Source organism: Triticum urartu, chromosome 2, assembly GCF_003073215.2.
Source record: "Triticum urartu cultivar G1812 chromosome 2, Tu2.1, whole genome shotgun sequence".
NCBI classification, from domain to species: domain Eukaryota; kingdom Viridiplantae; phylum Streptophyta; class Magnoliopsida; order Poales; family Poaceae; genus Triticum; species Triticum urartu.
This window is the reverse complement of record NC_053023.1, coordinates 381,784,479-381,801,087: the sequence shown is the minus strand read 5'-3', so window position 1 is coordinate 381,801,087 and position 16,609 is coordinate 381,784,479.

Below are 16,609 nucleotides of genomic sequence, written 5' to 3'. Positions count from 1 at the left end.
ACTCTCTTTTGCAGGAAAAGGTCTCCAGCCGAAAACCAAAATCGTCTGACACTATTGCTGGGGACCTTAAACATCTTGTAGGGCGCAAGATCAAATGCCCAAATGGTCTTACTATGTACTTTGTTTCTGAATCGCTTGCAACTTGCCCTATCAGTCCTAATCTTGATCTAAGCTTTAATAATCCACTGGTTCGTCAAATGTTTTTGCTTCACAATTCTCTTCGTGAAGCCTATCCCCCTAACTGCACTATAGGGTACGACACCAGCTGCTTCAGAATGGATTATTGATAGTGGGTGTACAAATCACATGACTGGCAAGCGAAGCCTTCTCATGGACTCAACTTTACGTACATCAGACAAAAGTCACATCACATTTGCTGACACTGGTAAAAGCAAGGTATTGGGTCTAGGTAGAGTTGCAATCTCAAAGGATCAACACATGGATAAAGTCATGCTTGTTGAATCCCTTGGTTTCAACTTAATGTCTGTCTCAATGCTTTGTGATTTAAACATGATTGTGATGTTTGGAAAATACCGTTGCCTTGTACTAATGGAATCTGACAAGTCTCTAGTGTTTGAAGGGTATCGAAAGGATGATTTGTATGTTGTAGATTTCTCAGCAGGACCATAACTTGCAGTATGTCTTCTAGCAAAAGCTTCTGAATGCTGGCTCTAGCATCGAAGGCTAGGGCATGCTGGCATGAGGAACCTCCACACCCTTGCAAGGAAAAGGCATGTCATAGGCATCGAGGGCGTCAAGTTCAAGAAGGATCACTTATGCAGTGCCTGTGAAGCAGGAAAGATGACGAGGGCCAAGCATCCCTCGAAGACAATCATGACAACGACTCAACCCTTCGAACTGCTGCACATGGATCTTTTCGGTCCCACTCATTACTCAACTCTTACTACTACTGCTTGTCTCTATGGCTTTGTCATTGTTGATGATTATTCAAGATATACTTGGGTGCATATAATCCTTTACAAGACTGAAGTGTAGGATGTCTTCAGACGCTTCGCCAATCGAGCAATGAACAACTATGGCGCCAAGATAAAGCACATCAGAAGTGACAATGGCACTGAATTCGAGAACACTGGCCTTGATACATATCTTGATACTTTGGGCATCACACATGAATTCTCAGCTCCGTACACGCCACAGCAGAATGGCGTCGTCGAACGCAAGAACAGAACACTTATTGAGATGGCTCGGACGATGCTTGATGAATACAAGACTCCAAGAAAATTCTGGCCTGAAGCCATTGACACTGCATCCCATATCATCAACCGTGTTTATCTTCACAAGCTTCTGAACAAGACATCCTATGAACTCCTTACTGGCAAGAAGCCAAATGTCAGTTACTTCAGAGTATTTGGCACCAAGTGCTGGATCAAGGATCCACATCACACTTCAAAATTTGCACCAAAAGCACATGAGGGTTTTATGCTTGGATATGGAAAGGATTCGCACTCCTATAGAGTCTTCAATCTCTTTCATTACAAAGTGGTTGAAACAGTGGATGTGCGGTTCGATGAAACTAACGGCTCACAAAGAGAGCAACTGCCAAATGTGCTAGATGAAGTTCCATCGAGTGAATCAATCAAACTTATGGGAACTGGAGAAATCATACCTTCTGAAGCTCAACCCGAAGAAGAACTTATCATCTCCGCACCTGATCAACCTGAAGACAATGCTCAGCCTGAAGACAATCCCTCTAACAATGATAATGATCAGCAAGAGCAAAATCTTCGTCCTGTACATCCTCGTGTTGCAAATGAAGTGCAGATTGAGAGAATAATTGATAGCATCAATGCACCAGGTCCACTCACTCATTCAAGGGCAACACAGCTAGCAAATTTTTGTGGGCACTTCGCATTCGTCTCAATAACAGAACCCAAGAAAGTTGAAGAAGCCTTCATGGAACCTGAATGGATTCAAGCTATGCAAGAAGAGCTTCAACAGTTTGAGCTGAATAATGTATGGGAACTGGTTAAGCGTCCTGATCCTCGGAAGCACAATATAATAGGCACCAAATGGATATATCGCAACAAGAAAGATGAGCATGGTCAAGTTGTCAGAAACAAAGCTCGTCTCGTTGCTCAAGGATACACTCAAGTTGAAGGGATTGACTTCGATGAAACATTTGCTCCTGTGGCTAGACTTGAAGCCATACGCATACTGCTGGCCTATGCAAATCATCATAACATACTTCTGTATCAAATGGATGTGAAGAGCGCTTTTCTCAATGGCAAGATTGAAGAAGTGTATGTCGCACAACCACCTGGCTTTGAAGATCCAAAACATCCTGACATGGTATACAAGCTCAACAAGGCACTGTATGGCCTCAAACAAGCCCCTCGGGCTTGGTATGACACACTCAAAGACTTCCTGAAGAGCAAAGGCTTCAAATCTGGTTCCCTCGACCCCACTCTCTTCACGAAGACATATGATGGTGAACTGTTTGTGTGCCAAATATATGTGGATGACATTATCTTCAGCCGCACCAATCAGAAATACAGTGAAGAGTTTGGATATATGATGCAAGAGCAATATCAGATGTCCATGATGGGTGATCTGAAGTTCTTCCTTGGTCTTCAAATACGTCAGCAACGCAACGGCATCTTTATATCTCAAGAGAAGTATCTCAAAGATTGCCTGAAGAAGTTTGGTATGCAAGACTGCAAAGGCTTCACGACGCCAATGCCAGCCAAACATCATCTGGGTCCCAACGACAATGGTAAAGAGTTCGATCAAAAGGTATACCGCTCCATGATTGGTTCTTTACTTTATCTATGTGCATCTAGGCCAGATATTATGCTTAGTGTTTGCATGTGTGCTCGATTCCAAGCAGCACCAAAGGAATCGCATCACTTAGCTGTGAAGCGAATTCTTCGATATTTGGCTTACACCCCAACTCTAGGATTATGGTATCCAAAGGGCTCAGAGTTTGATCTGGTTGGATTCTCGGATGCTGATTATGCTGGTGACAAGGTGGATCGCAAGTCTACATCAGGCACATGTCATTTTCTGGGACGATCACTTTTATGTTGGTCTTCAAAGAAGCAGAACTGTGTATCTCTCTCCACTGCTAAATCTGAATACATTGCTGCTCGATCTTGCTGCGCTCAGCTTCTGTGGATGAAGCAAACCTTCAAAGACTATGGCATTCATTTGAAGCAAGTGCCACTCTCCCGCGACAACGAAAGCGCCATCAAGATTGCCAACAACCCAGTTTAGCACTCGAAGACAAAGTATATTGAAATTCGTCATCACTTTCTCAGAGATCATGTTGTGAAGGAAGATATTGATATCATACACGTCAACACTGAAGAGCAATTGGAAGATATCTTCACCAAGCCCTTGGATGAGAAGAGATTTTGCAAGTTACGGTGTGAGCTAAACATCTTGGAATCCTCAAATGTCCTGTGATCAGGCACACATCCTAACACTTATGCATATTGATGACTTAGATGTGCAACACACGAAGTAAAGTATATCTTCAATCAATGAAGACATACATTCTAAGTGTGAATACATTAATGTGGAATTTGACTTCGGAGCGCCACGATAATTGTGCGCCGTGTCTGGGTCTAATACCTCCTATATGGTGAGTAACACCACCACAAAATTCGTCTGTTTGAAGTGTTTTACCCATGGTGTTACATTTTCTGTGTCTTCACATTTGATTTGGCTTCAATCTCAACATGTCTTCATGATTATCTTCATTATGTTGATCATATATATATATACTAGTGTTCTATCCTCTACAGCATTCACTTATATCTATGTCTTCTTGTTGAATCCTTTGAACGTGAATGTGATCGGACCCTAACCTCTCTATGCTTTCTATCTCAAACTCTATCTCTCCAAATCATATGCATTCTGTTGAAACTGTCGAATATCTTCTCTGCGTCCTTGTCAGCAGAAGATACAGAGACAAACATTAAGTCCGTTTTCAATGCTAATTCCTTCACCTGAAACCCGGAGAAGTGGGAACGACCACCCGACAATCCAGGCGTGCGTGGGAATATGGAACAACCTCCGATATGTTGCATGATGGCCACGTGTTCTTCAGATGTGAATCGCCAGGGGCACCTGTGTAATAACGATGTACCGTCCCTGTCCCTATAAATACACGCCTTACCACAATCATTATCCTTTCTTCCACTCTCGCACGAACCCTAGCGCCACCGCTAGCCCTCGACGACGCCGGCGACGAAGTGCTTAGCTGCCGTGACCTCTCTGACGCCGTCTTCACGCCGGCCGCGGACATCGTCTTCTCCGCCGTCGCCGTAGGTGTCCTCCGTCGCCAAGTTAGGGCACGGACGAACGAACTGCTCGGCCTCCTCTTCCACTCCGTCTAGCAGTTCCTTGTGTGGTAAATAAAACTTCCTTTTTACGGCCTCTTTGATCCTATAGATTCGTCACTTTCTACCACAAGCAGTTTCTATTCACACAAGTTGGATCCACTTCATACCGCATCTCATATTATGCCTAGTATGTTCACTTATGCTTCACAAAGTAGTTAGATTCCTCACTTGTACTGATCTGTGGATCCGTACAAATCTGGAACCAACTCCTTATCTATGAGTGAATGTCTTTGCACGATGAGGTCAATATCTTCTAAACTGATTTATCTTCAAAATCTTCTGAGAATGCATATGACCTCTTCCCCTTCCCTTGCACCTTAATGCTGTCACAGGTATATGTCCGTGGGAGAGTCCCTTGGTTCTCATAGTCTGCATTCATTTGCAGAATTTTTACAGCATCACATAAATTCTCCCGAAGCCAGTTCCTGTTTATCCAGCAAGCGAAAGCCCTTGAAGCCTTTGAACGTATTGAAGCCGTTCAGTTTAAAGTTCATGGCTGCAGAGAAATCAGCAAGAAAGGGTGGCAGAAAGCATCGAGGTGAAACATCAAGAGATCTGCCTGATGACCTCTCAGAACTGTACAAGACAGATCCAGAAGAGGATTACAATCAGCGCAAGACACGAATCCAATGGATTCGACGATATTGGGCAGAACAGTGGTTCAAGTACAGGTTTGTAACAAAGGAATATGCTGAGAAGAATGCCATCAAGCGACCATGGGGAGACATCCTATACAAAAATCTTCAACCCAGGTCCAGAGATGAAGCCATTGAACAAGGCTTCTATCCCTGCATGGTCCGTGGACCACAGCCTGCGTATGCTGACCCATCGTCACTGCTCTGGTGTCGTGACGACAATCTGTTCAAGCGCAACTTCCAGTTTGTCCAGAATTCGGCGAAGCAGAACAAGAAGTCATTGGGACTAGACTTCAACCCTGGTCCCTCTGCTCCCCGTGCAGATGGCACCCGCGATGCCGAACCCAATGTCGTTGGTCCGTTCTACAACCTGGATGGCCTCATCACTCACATCTCTGTTCAAGGTGCCAAAGTGGATCATTCTGGTGATGATGCTGACACTGATGAAGCCCCAGCTCCTACTCCAAAGCCGCAGAAGCCAAAGCTGCCTAAAGCTTCAAAGCCTGCCTCAGCACCAAAAATCTCATGGGCGAAGCCACTGGCTACTGCACCTCCTGAAGACAGTGTGCAGTCTGAAGATCTGTCACATATCTCCAAGCCCCCGAGAGTCAAGATGCCTCTGCCACACACCAGCCAAGAACTGACTGTTGCTGCCATCCTACGCAACGATGCCATTGATCTGTCCAGTGATGAAGATCTTGTAGATGACGCTCTTGAGCAACTGATCAAGAGCAAAGAAGAAGCAGAAATCTTCAACAATTTGCCTCTCTTTGACGTGGCAATCATCCACGACTTCATCGATGAGTGGTTTGACACGCCCAACCTCAGCTTTGAAGATCTGCAACTTCCCATTGGCCTCAGTGTCGCTTTCCATGGCGCCATTGCTTCAGAGTTAGCTATAGCCCAGCGCATCGTTGAACTGAAGCAGAAGATTGACTTTGAGAAAGCTCAGTTCAAGAAGCATATGGCCAAGCTCAGTGTGCAAGAGGTCAAGAACTTCAAGATCATGCTGCACGAGCTCAAAGAAGCCTTTCTCAAGAAGCGTGAAGAAGCTCAAGGTTCTCGTGAGCGCATGAAGAGCCTGGCTGGCAAGTGTGTGCAAGCCTACAATGAGGCTGAGAAGCGCAAGGCCTTTGGGCATCCTGGCATTGACCCCAGGATGGCTGCAAAGCAGAAGAAGAAGAAGAAGAAGAAGAAGAAGAAGAAGAAGAAGAAGAAGAAGCCCGCTATGGTCGAACCCGACGCACCAAGACAGGAAGCACATCCCATTGTCTTCCCAACCAGCATGACTGGCTCGAAGCCAAAAGCCAGGTCTACCGCTTCAGAACTGAAGAAGACGAGGACGGCTGAGGCTGAAGCCAGAAAGAGGAAACATCCTGAAGCCTCTGCTGCCGCTCCCTCCAAGAAGAAGCGGAAGACCAAGAAGGAACGGGCTGCTCCCACAGAGCCCTTAATTGTTGAACCTATCTCCATGGTTCGCCCTGCCGCTGAACATCAAGAGCGCCAACTGACTGTCCATGAGCCTGCTTTCACAGAGGCTCATGAAGCTGAAGACATACCAGCATCTGATCCCACTGCTGCTGAAGACATTGGTCACCATGACCATGTTGAAGATGATGTAGTTCTTCCTCAGATCGAGCACCAATAGGTATCATCGCCTGTGCTTACGCACAGTGAACTCATCAGCATTGGTCATCCTCTGATGCCAATTGCTCAGGATGCATCATGGGCTGATCGCCCACAACAACAAGTCACACCACCCCGGCAAGAAGAAGAAGATGACTTTGAGGCCCAGCCAACTCCATCTCCAAAGGCGTCGCCAGCGTTACGCAGGCTTCGCAAAGGACCAAGGTCTCAAGTCTCCGAGTCTGAGGCTAAAACTGTTGAAGACATTCCGGCTGCATCAGCCGATGACACTCAAGAAGAAGAACGTGTCCCTACTCCCCCAACTACTGAAGAAGCTGTTCTCGAGGAGAACGTGTCTGTGCCCGACCCTCCAGCTCATCAAGTGGAGGTAGAAAATCTTGAGGCTGCCACCACCAACACCAATGAAGCCACTCATGCTGTCATGGCTGAAGAAAATGTGGAGCCTACACCAACCCAAGAACCAGAAGTCGGCAAAGCCAATGATGCTACTGCTTCTGTTCCTGCGCCTGCTGCTGGTCCTCAGTTTGACTATCATATTGAGCATAGGCCTCAGGTACAGAAGCCCATGCCAAGGTTGCCCAGGTTTCCAGGTCCTGCATCAGCACCTGGATCCTTCAACGTCAACGGCTTCAAAGCAGACAACACCTTCTTCAATAGCTCCAAGAACCCCTACTCAAGGGAACGAATATCTTCTGATCGGTTCTGGAGCTATCCACAGCGAAGCTATTACTCATGCATTCTGTACAATCAAGGTCGCATCTTCCCACATATGCGTCTTGACACCGAAGCAATAGTCGGTCTGCCCTGTTTGGAAGAAGCTCTAGATTGCTTCAAAGAGGTTGGATTGCTGCCCTTCATCACCGACCAAGAGCACTGGAACGAAGAGTTGCTGCTCCAATTTTATGCCACACTTCACATACATGGTTACAACAGAGATCCGAAGACTTGGGTCCTTGAGTGGATGACAGGAAATGTTCATCATGAAGCCAAAGCCTTTGATATCATTGAGCTCACTGGTCTGCCCACTCCTGGAGATCTCTATGAACCTGGCTGTCAGCTTCACAGTGAAGCTATGGAGAGCATCTTTCATAAGCCTAAACCGAACATGAGTCAGATGCTCAGTATGATGAAGCCTTTGCCACAAGATGCTGCATATCCTAAGGAGTTCTTTGTTGAAGACCTGGAGTATCTGCCAAGGACTATCTATCACATTCTACGGCGAACTCTCTGGCCCATCAAAGGACATTCTCCACATACAAAACTGGAAGGTGCAATGAAGACTTTGGTCTTCTATATTCTCCATGGCAAATGCTTCAGTGCACAAGACTTCTTCATTCGCCAACTTGCTGCATCAGGATCTGATCTTTTTGGCTTGAAGTTCTACGCTTCATGGATAATGCGGCTGATTAAACTCCACTCAGCTATCTCATATCAGCCATCTGCTCGCAATCATCGGATCTTTCTGCCTGATGTGGATATGTCCGTTGAAGCCATTTATCCAGAGCCTGCCAAGGAACCTCTTAGTCTTTAGAATGCGGAGCATCAAAGTTTCACTCAGAACATTGAAGGAGTTGAAGCAGTCACTCGTGTTTATCCTCTGGCTGGTACTACACCTGCACCTCATAGTGCCCTTACTGAAGCCACTGAAAGCACTATTGCCCATCGACCCAAGAAGCGATCTCGTGTTCTCAATGACCGAGAGCTTCTGGTTGCTCTTCATCAGAAACAGGATAGGCATCATGACTGGCTGAAGCGCCAAATGCACAGCCTCTTGGTGGATGTCAACCGCATTCGCAATCTTGCCACCAAGAATGCCTTCGTTGACCATGAAACCTGTCGGCGTACATGGAAAGGGCTGACGCTTATGTGTTCTGAGGATGATCTTCAAGAGGATGGCTTCTCTGAACGTTTCAAGTTTGACTCCACACCTCCCCGAAGGACTGTGCTACGACGAACTCCATCTCTTGAAGACTCTGAGTTCTCTTCCTCTGCGGCAACTATGAATGCTAGAGTGATCGAGGACGAAGATGATGCCACTTCATCGCCCCCTACTTCTGCACGCCTCGACACTGCCCCAAGTTCTTCTGCACCGCCGAACACCACCGACGACCCTGCTGCTTCACCTACTCTTCATGGGAACGAGTAGCTGCTCTATGTCTTCAAACCTTTTTGGTCCTCGCTGACAAAAGGGGGAGAAGCATATGAGTTTGATAGTCTTCAAGCGGGTCCATATGGGCGGTTACTTTATGTTTTGCCTAGTGTTTACAACTCTCGCTTTGATACATTTGGTTCTTTGAGTTGTAACACTTAAACTCGATGGTCGTCTGCTACTTATTTGCTATTTTGTGATGCGATGATAAATCCCGCATGTGCGACGATAAATTCCGCACTTAGATCATTTTGCAGATGTCCATTTTTCATTATGCATGTCATTATCTTCACATACCCTTCATGCATGATGAATTGGCATCATAAGTTGAAGAGGATCTCCACAAGTACAACCTGCCATGTGCATTTGCATTCCAAAAGCAAATTACTTATATGCACATCTTCAGGGGGAGCCCTTGCAACTTATGAAGACAATTCCTTATCCTTTACAATTTCACATATTATATTCCCCGTTGAAAACTTCAACTAGTTTGTCATCAATCACCAAAAAGGGGGAGATTGTAAGTGCATCTAGTGCCACCCCTAGTTGGTTTTGGAGTATTGACGACAAACCTAGTTGAGGGACTAATGTGTTTGTGAGAATTGCAGGATAACACAGGTAGAAGTCCCCCATTGATTCGGTTTTCCTACCAGAGATGACCCCTAAAAATGTATGAAGACATTGAAGTCAAAGGTGGTAAGTGAAGACATTCACCTTGAAGACTATGACAAGAGAAGACATCACATGAAGACTATGGAGCGCGAAGACTTAGATCTTTCGTAGTTCTTTTTCTTCTTTCTTGAGTCATAGGAACCACCGTACTGTTAAGTGGGGTCCAAGAAAACCAGTCAGAATGACTGAAGTGATGCTTAACCAAAATCCTATGTCTTCAAGTGAAGACTATGAGAGCGAATCTTGTTCAGAGTTGGACAAGTCAGCTTTGCTTGTAGCCCAAGTAAAGTTGCCGTGTGTGTTTGAAATCTGACCGTTGGAACACGTGTCAGTTCCTTAGTGACCCAAGGTCATTTCGGACAAATCAGGTAGGGTTGCCTAGTGGCTATAAATAGCCCACCCCCTACAACCATAAACGGTTGGCTGCTCAAAGTTAAAGTACGGCTTTTGTCGTTTGAGAGCAACCCACCTCAAAGCCTTTGAGAGAGAATTCCTTGAGAGGATAAAGCCCTAACCACCCAGAGCCAAAGAGTGTTAGGCATCACTTAAGTCTTCTTGTCTGTGTGATCTGAAGACTTATTACACTTGAGGACTGTGAATCCTCCAGCCAGTTAGGCGTCGCGTTCTGAGCATCCAAGAGTCATTGTGGATCGCCGGTGAACGAAGTCTGTGAAGGTTTGGAAGTCTACCTTGAAGACTTACCAGAGTGATTGGGCGAGGACTGGGTGTCCTTAGCTCAAGGGGAATAAGGTGAAGACGAGGTCTTCTGAGTTGAATCTCAGCCTCCCTAACCAGACGTACAGTTGTCACAGCAACTGGAACTAGTCCAACAAATCATTTTCTTCAACGAGTCACTGGTTTCATCCTTCCCTTCCCCTTACTTACTGTTGGTTCTTGTGAAGTCATTGTACGATAGCATCACCGTTCGACTTCACTGAGTGATTACGTGTACTGATTGGCTTCTCAACATCTTCCTACCTGATCCTTACTGCCTAGCTGCTATTTGTCATTGTGCTTTCACTTCATTGAATACATGACTATGGTTTGCCTAGTGTAGTCTATCTTCCGCTGCATGATAATAGGTTTATTTCTATCGTTTGTCTTCGAAACTTACATGTTTTGAAGACTTTCATAAAAATCGCCTATTCCCCCCCCCCCCCCTAGTCGATCACTAGCACTTTCAGCCTCCCACCCCTTCTTCCTCGCTGCCGTAGTGTGGGCAGATTCGGCCTCCCACCGCCCACCTAGCGACATCCTGTCGACCCTTAGGTATAACTTCCTTCAAAACCGGCCTTGCTCTACTTCCCGAGCTCCTGACGTCGCTGCATTTGTATCTTTTACTATTTCTCAGGGGCCCTCGTAGATAGGATCAATCGGCTGTTCGAGAACCACCTAATTTTTTACTGTTAAGAGGTAAAACTAGTTCATGCACTCGAATCTAGTAGTACTTGGTTCAAACAAGGAAGAAAGGGGGTGGGGGTGGGGGAAGATTTGTTACCTGAATCTAGGACTTGGTCAAAAGAGGAAATAATGGGGGCGAAAAGTAGCAGAGACTGGCTATCCAACTGGTCTCTAAATCTAATAGGGAAATAAAGGGAACGCAGTACAAACTCAATATAAACTCGATCTATTGGTTGAAAAAGGAAAGAAAGTGGGGACTGGGGGACAAGTCAACAGAGTAAGTCCAGCACTAGATTTGCTAGCCTCACACAGTATAAGGTGGCTATATACCGAACAAAAATGGGACCAACCCAGATATCCTCTTCTGATGTTTGTTGCCCTGAGCCGCTCTTATGTAATGCCACTGGTAAAATGTAGCAGTCGCACTGTTAAAAGTAAGGACACGTTAAACCAATGTTGTTTTCAATGTAATGCCTCTAGTAATATGAATCAATGGCACTTTTTTCATGTCCTGCTAAATTTCCCATTAAGATAAGTTGCTTCTTTTCGTTCGAGATGCAACTGTCCTGGTCCGTGCCCAAATACTAACTCTGTAGCAGCTGTTAATGTAATGTTGCTGGTAAAATGAAGCAATGGCACCATTAAAGTATTGTCGTATTTAACGGTTGTCATAGTTAATCCTAATGCCCACACTAATATCTAGCAATGCTGCTAGAAATTGCTACTGTCCTTGTACGGTTGCCATTCAGATAAGGAACATGCTTTTTTTCATTTGATGCATGCTTCATCACTTGTTAGTCACCCTGCTTTCCACCTTTTTTGTGCAAACAGAGATATACATTTCACGCTTGATCTTAGTTGAACTGTACAAATGATATCCAAATTATAGTTGAACATTCCAGGAGCTTCACGACCAATCTTGATGTTGCTCAATTTTATTGCAACTAATGAAGAAGAAGGTCTGCGGGTTTCATTTTCTGATGGAAATGGAACCGGGCTTGGAGCCCTTTTCTTGAAAAAAATAGGAAGAAGAAGCTGCTAGCTCATGGGACATTGCTTCATTTTAGGTGAACTGCACCAAAAGGTCCCATGAATTGAATCATCCATGTTGGTGACTGGTGTCATCCCTTCTACGATGGTGTTGACTGTAGATATTGTTCCCATCACGAGGTATGTTCCTTTTTGGTCTGACCGTTTGCCAAAGCTCCTGCATGTTGATCCTGCTCTTGTGCTAATGTTTTGGCACTGCCATGATAAAGCAGTAATGTTATTATTTTGCACCTTAATCTAGTGGCACTATTAATTTGAGGCAATGTTTTTGCACCGCTAGTGCCATTGTTTTTTTTATATATCGAAAGAGGGGGTTCCCTCTGATTTCATTAAATAAACCCAACCATAGAGAACCATATGCCGACAACATCTCAGTGTAAACCGGCAGTTATGCAACTACTACTAGAATGGACTGAGTACTAGCAGGAGAAAAGTTTGCCACATAAGCTAGGCAGGTAGGGGGGTGCAGCACCAGCTCGACCAAGTTTGGATTACAACCCAAATGCTACCACAGAAACATCAGGGGGAAGATAGGGACTGAAAGAGCCAGCTTCAGCATCCCAGTCTAAGCACCCCCGGCCTTCATCCTTGCGACGCACGGTACACCTCGTTTGCCACCTGCTCGACCCTAGTGTCACTGATAAAATGAAGTAATAATGCAGTTAAAATAGAGTGAGTGTCCTCTCTATCATTTCATTTCCAATGTAGATAAAGAAAGTGCTTCTCTTTGTTAATGTATGTTTCATCAACTAGTCCCATTGTTAATGTTTAAGCGTTTCTGCAAACTGGGGTGTTTAATTTTAGTTGATCTGCACAAAAATAGAGATTTGAATGTCTCAAGGCCCCTCCTTGTACTACCGCTATACACTGATGTTCATCACTGGCAGAAGGTGTATCGGGGAGACTTGGGACGATGTCCAGTATGAGGCGTGGCGTACCGTATGAGGCATCGCAGGGCCCATCTCGCACTCGCAGCATGGCATACTATGATACTATCACAATATTTTCTTCTATTTATTTTGCATGTTTCATCAACTAGTGCCACTATAATGTAATCACGCTTTTTCATTATCTGTGCAAACAGGGTTATTCAGCTGCATTTTGGTGGAACAGCACAAATGTACGGATGGAACCGGCATATATGCAGAGTGCGAGGTGTGCCAAGTAAAAATTACCGACACCAACCATGCTCCATGCACGCATTGGCATCCACCACCACCAGTGGGATGTGTGGCGCTCCTTGTGGACGGATCTTTCTCAGCAGCAACTCCTCTAACCAAATACTAGTAGCTTATACTGGCAGTTTTCTAGGGAGTACTCTTTTCTGAAAGAAGCACCAATATATTTTTCTTTATTTGTACACAGTGTCACAACTTGGACCCAAAGGTCCAGAGCTATTTAAGGGTGATTGGCGTAGTACTCGAAGACTGATTGTAAGCATTATTTTCATTAGCTGTCACACTGATTGTAAGCATGAGCAGGTGGAAGATTAGGTTACTGTGAAGCTTACCTTAAACCCTCCCGCCGCCGTTGAAACGAGGCAAGCGTCGAGGGAACCGTGGAGAACAGCGGGGAAGCGACGTCGCGCCATCCGGCCTCCTCTTGTGGTGGGAGAACGAATACTCTTGTGGCTCCGGCTGGCTCTGCACCCTCACGAACGGCACATCGTACTCGATCGATTCGTTATCCTCTGGGTGCTCGACCTTCGACCTGTACGCCCACCACCTTCGCCTGAATTTTTCCTCGGGCGAATCTGTCTGCTCCATCGCCTAGAGGAGATACTCGATGAACTCGAAGTACTGCGGCATGACTGCCGCCGAGGAGTTCATGTACATCGCGGCCCTCATCACCGCCGTCTCGCTCTTTCGCATACATTGCCACATGGCCCTCACCGTCCTCGAAATCTCCCACTCATTGTCAAACCAAGTAAGGATCTCCTTCAAGCTGGCTAACTTTGCCTGGTCACCGCCAGCGATCTGCCTGATTCGCTGCTGTATCCTCTCCATAAATGTCCTTCTGAGTGGTCCGGTGCTAGCTTTGGAAGATGGGAGGAGAGACGGTGGTCTTGCAATAGAGAAGAGGGAGAGGCGAGACGGTGGTTTTGGAATGGAAATGATGGAGAGGAGAGGAGGTGGTTTTGCAATGGAGAAGAGGGAGAGACAACACAGTGGTTTTTGAATGGAGATGATGGAGAGGAGAGGAGGTGGTTTTGCAATGGAGAAGAGGGAGAGGCGAGACGGTGTTTTTTGAATGGAGATGATGGAGAGGAGAGGAGGTGGTTTTGCAATGGAGAAGAGGGAGAGGAGCGTGCGGCAGCGATTTAGGATTGGACTAGAGGGCCGACGTGTTGTGACTGGATCAAAATCAAAATCAATTTACCCTTCAATTAAGAAAGCGACCCCACATTAACTAGTCTCCCTTTTATTCTGGGTCATAATTGACCATGATTTTCGCAAATAAAATATATGTTATACGTTGCAAAAATAATATAATTTGAAAGTACATTCAGATACGAACCAACCGATAGAATTTTGGGTGACATGCGTTCATAGTTTGCCTGTCAAATACAGTACGTGGTAAAACTTTGACCCAAAATACGCAAAACAAAAAAAATACTTCCAAGACCGGTGCCGCTCTTCCGCTCTTCTCCTCTTAAACCACCGCCGCTCCTCTCCTGTTCCAATCTAAATCCAGCGCCGCTCCTCTCCTCTTCCATTTCAAAACCACCGCCCCTCCTCTCCTGTTCCAATCCAAAACCAGCGTTGCTCCTCTCCCGTTCTAATCCAAAACCAGCGCTACTCCTCTCCTCTTCCATTCAAAAACCACCGACGCCGAGTGAAGGTGCTATGGAGAAGTAGATCAATGGAGGAGTAAAATCGATACGTGAGGATCGCAGACAGCGACCCTGTGAAGCTAGCTAGGATGTTGGAGATATAGTCTTGGTTTGACAAGAAGGACCAAGTAGCGGCCATGGTGACATCCATGGAAAAATATCTGCAACAGAGTGAAAAGGCAGCGATACTCCCAGAGGGAGTCGCACGGGAGTACATAGAGCTGCTCCTCTGGGCCATGGAGCAAACAGATTCATCGAATCCGATCGTGAGGGAGCGGTGGTGGGAGTATCGATCCCAGATGGAGCATCCACCAGAGATTGAAGGATCGAGCATCTACAGGGTGCCGTTTGTGAGGGTGTCTTGCCAGAGCGAGCTGGTGGAGTCTTCGTCGACCGAACCCAACTGCAAGAGGAGAAAAAACAGTTGGCCCGACGACGCTTCCCTGCCATCCTCTCCCTCGCCGTTCACATCGTCTCACGGGGCGGTTGTCTGCCGCCGAGGAATAGGAGGGACTGGCCCCCAGCCCAATAGTCGGGCAGGTTGTGAATTGTCAGGAGGAGCTTAGGGTTGTTAGTATTTGCAGGTTGTGAATTGTGTTTTATGTTGTGTATTTTGAGAGTACTTTCATATATGAATGTCTTTTGAATTTCAGATTTGCAGTATTGAGCATATGAAGTATTTTATGGATTCTAGAGATCTATTTTTAGCACTTAAAAAATGTAGTTTCATAGGAGTATAAAAGTGCAGACAATGTGATTCTCAGAGAAGAAACTGCAAGTTTCAGTTTCAGATAAGAAACTCCCAGTTTAGTTTCAGATAAGAAACTGCAACTTTCAGAGGCAAAGCATTTATATTAACACGGCCTTTTCAAACAGTGTTAATGTGATGTTGGAAGTTTTATTCATGGTCAAAACTGGAACTACTAGCCAGTTAACATCATGCTGATCAATATTCATGCATAGCACATCTTCATATGATGCACAGTCAAAAATATATGCTATTTTCAAAATGCCCGCACAATATCGAGTCTGCAAAAAATAGAGAAAACGAGGGACGAAGTTTTGGCAAGTGTTGGACGTGGTGTGCGTAGATGAAAATTGGGACCCACATGTCAATAAAGGCAGAGGCAAAATTTTTGGAGATATTTTCTCTGCACAGGTGGAATCGAACCCGGCGAAACAGCTGTCGGGTAGTGTCACTCGGCCACTAGGCTAGTTCACTTGTTTCGTTACTAATAAGGCACTTCCTCTGGTGGTGATCTCCTCCTGCGCCTTTGTGCGCTCGCCGCGATGCCGCTGTCTGCCGTTGTGAACATGCTGAACAAACGAGAGGAATTTGGAGAGGACGGTACGTAGAGAGGCGGACAGTCGGGACCCACCAGGTCTATGGCCGTACGCAAGCAAGTGCCTCATCGAAAAATACTTCCTCCTAATGCTACATTGACGTTGGGGCCCATGGGTTTGTCAACATAGTTACATTTTTTAGGTGCTTCAACGTAGTTACTATAGGAGATAAATTCACGACGAAGCCGGGGAGCTGGCAGGTATCATTTATTATCACTGGGGCAGCAAGTATCAGCTGGGTTTTGGGATGCCCCGTCTAGGCTTTCTTTTTTAACATGCGCAGCCCACGACCTCGGATGGGAGGTCCATAGGCCTGTTTGTATTTTCTTGAGGGCCGTCATGTGTCGACCGGCCTATGGACCTCCCATCCGAGGTTTTATTTTTCCTGAAACACCGACAACCCAATTTATGTATTTTTTTGAAGAAAACGCAGAGATCTGTTCTATTTTTCTATATAAGAATAGGAACGCCTGGTCCAACTTATGTTTCCCTTCTAACTATATTATATATA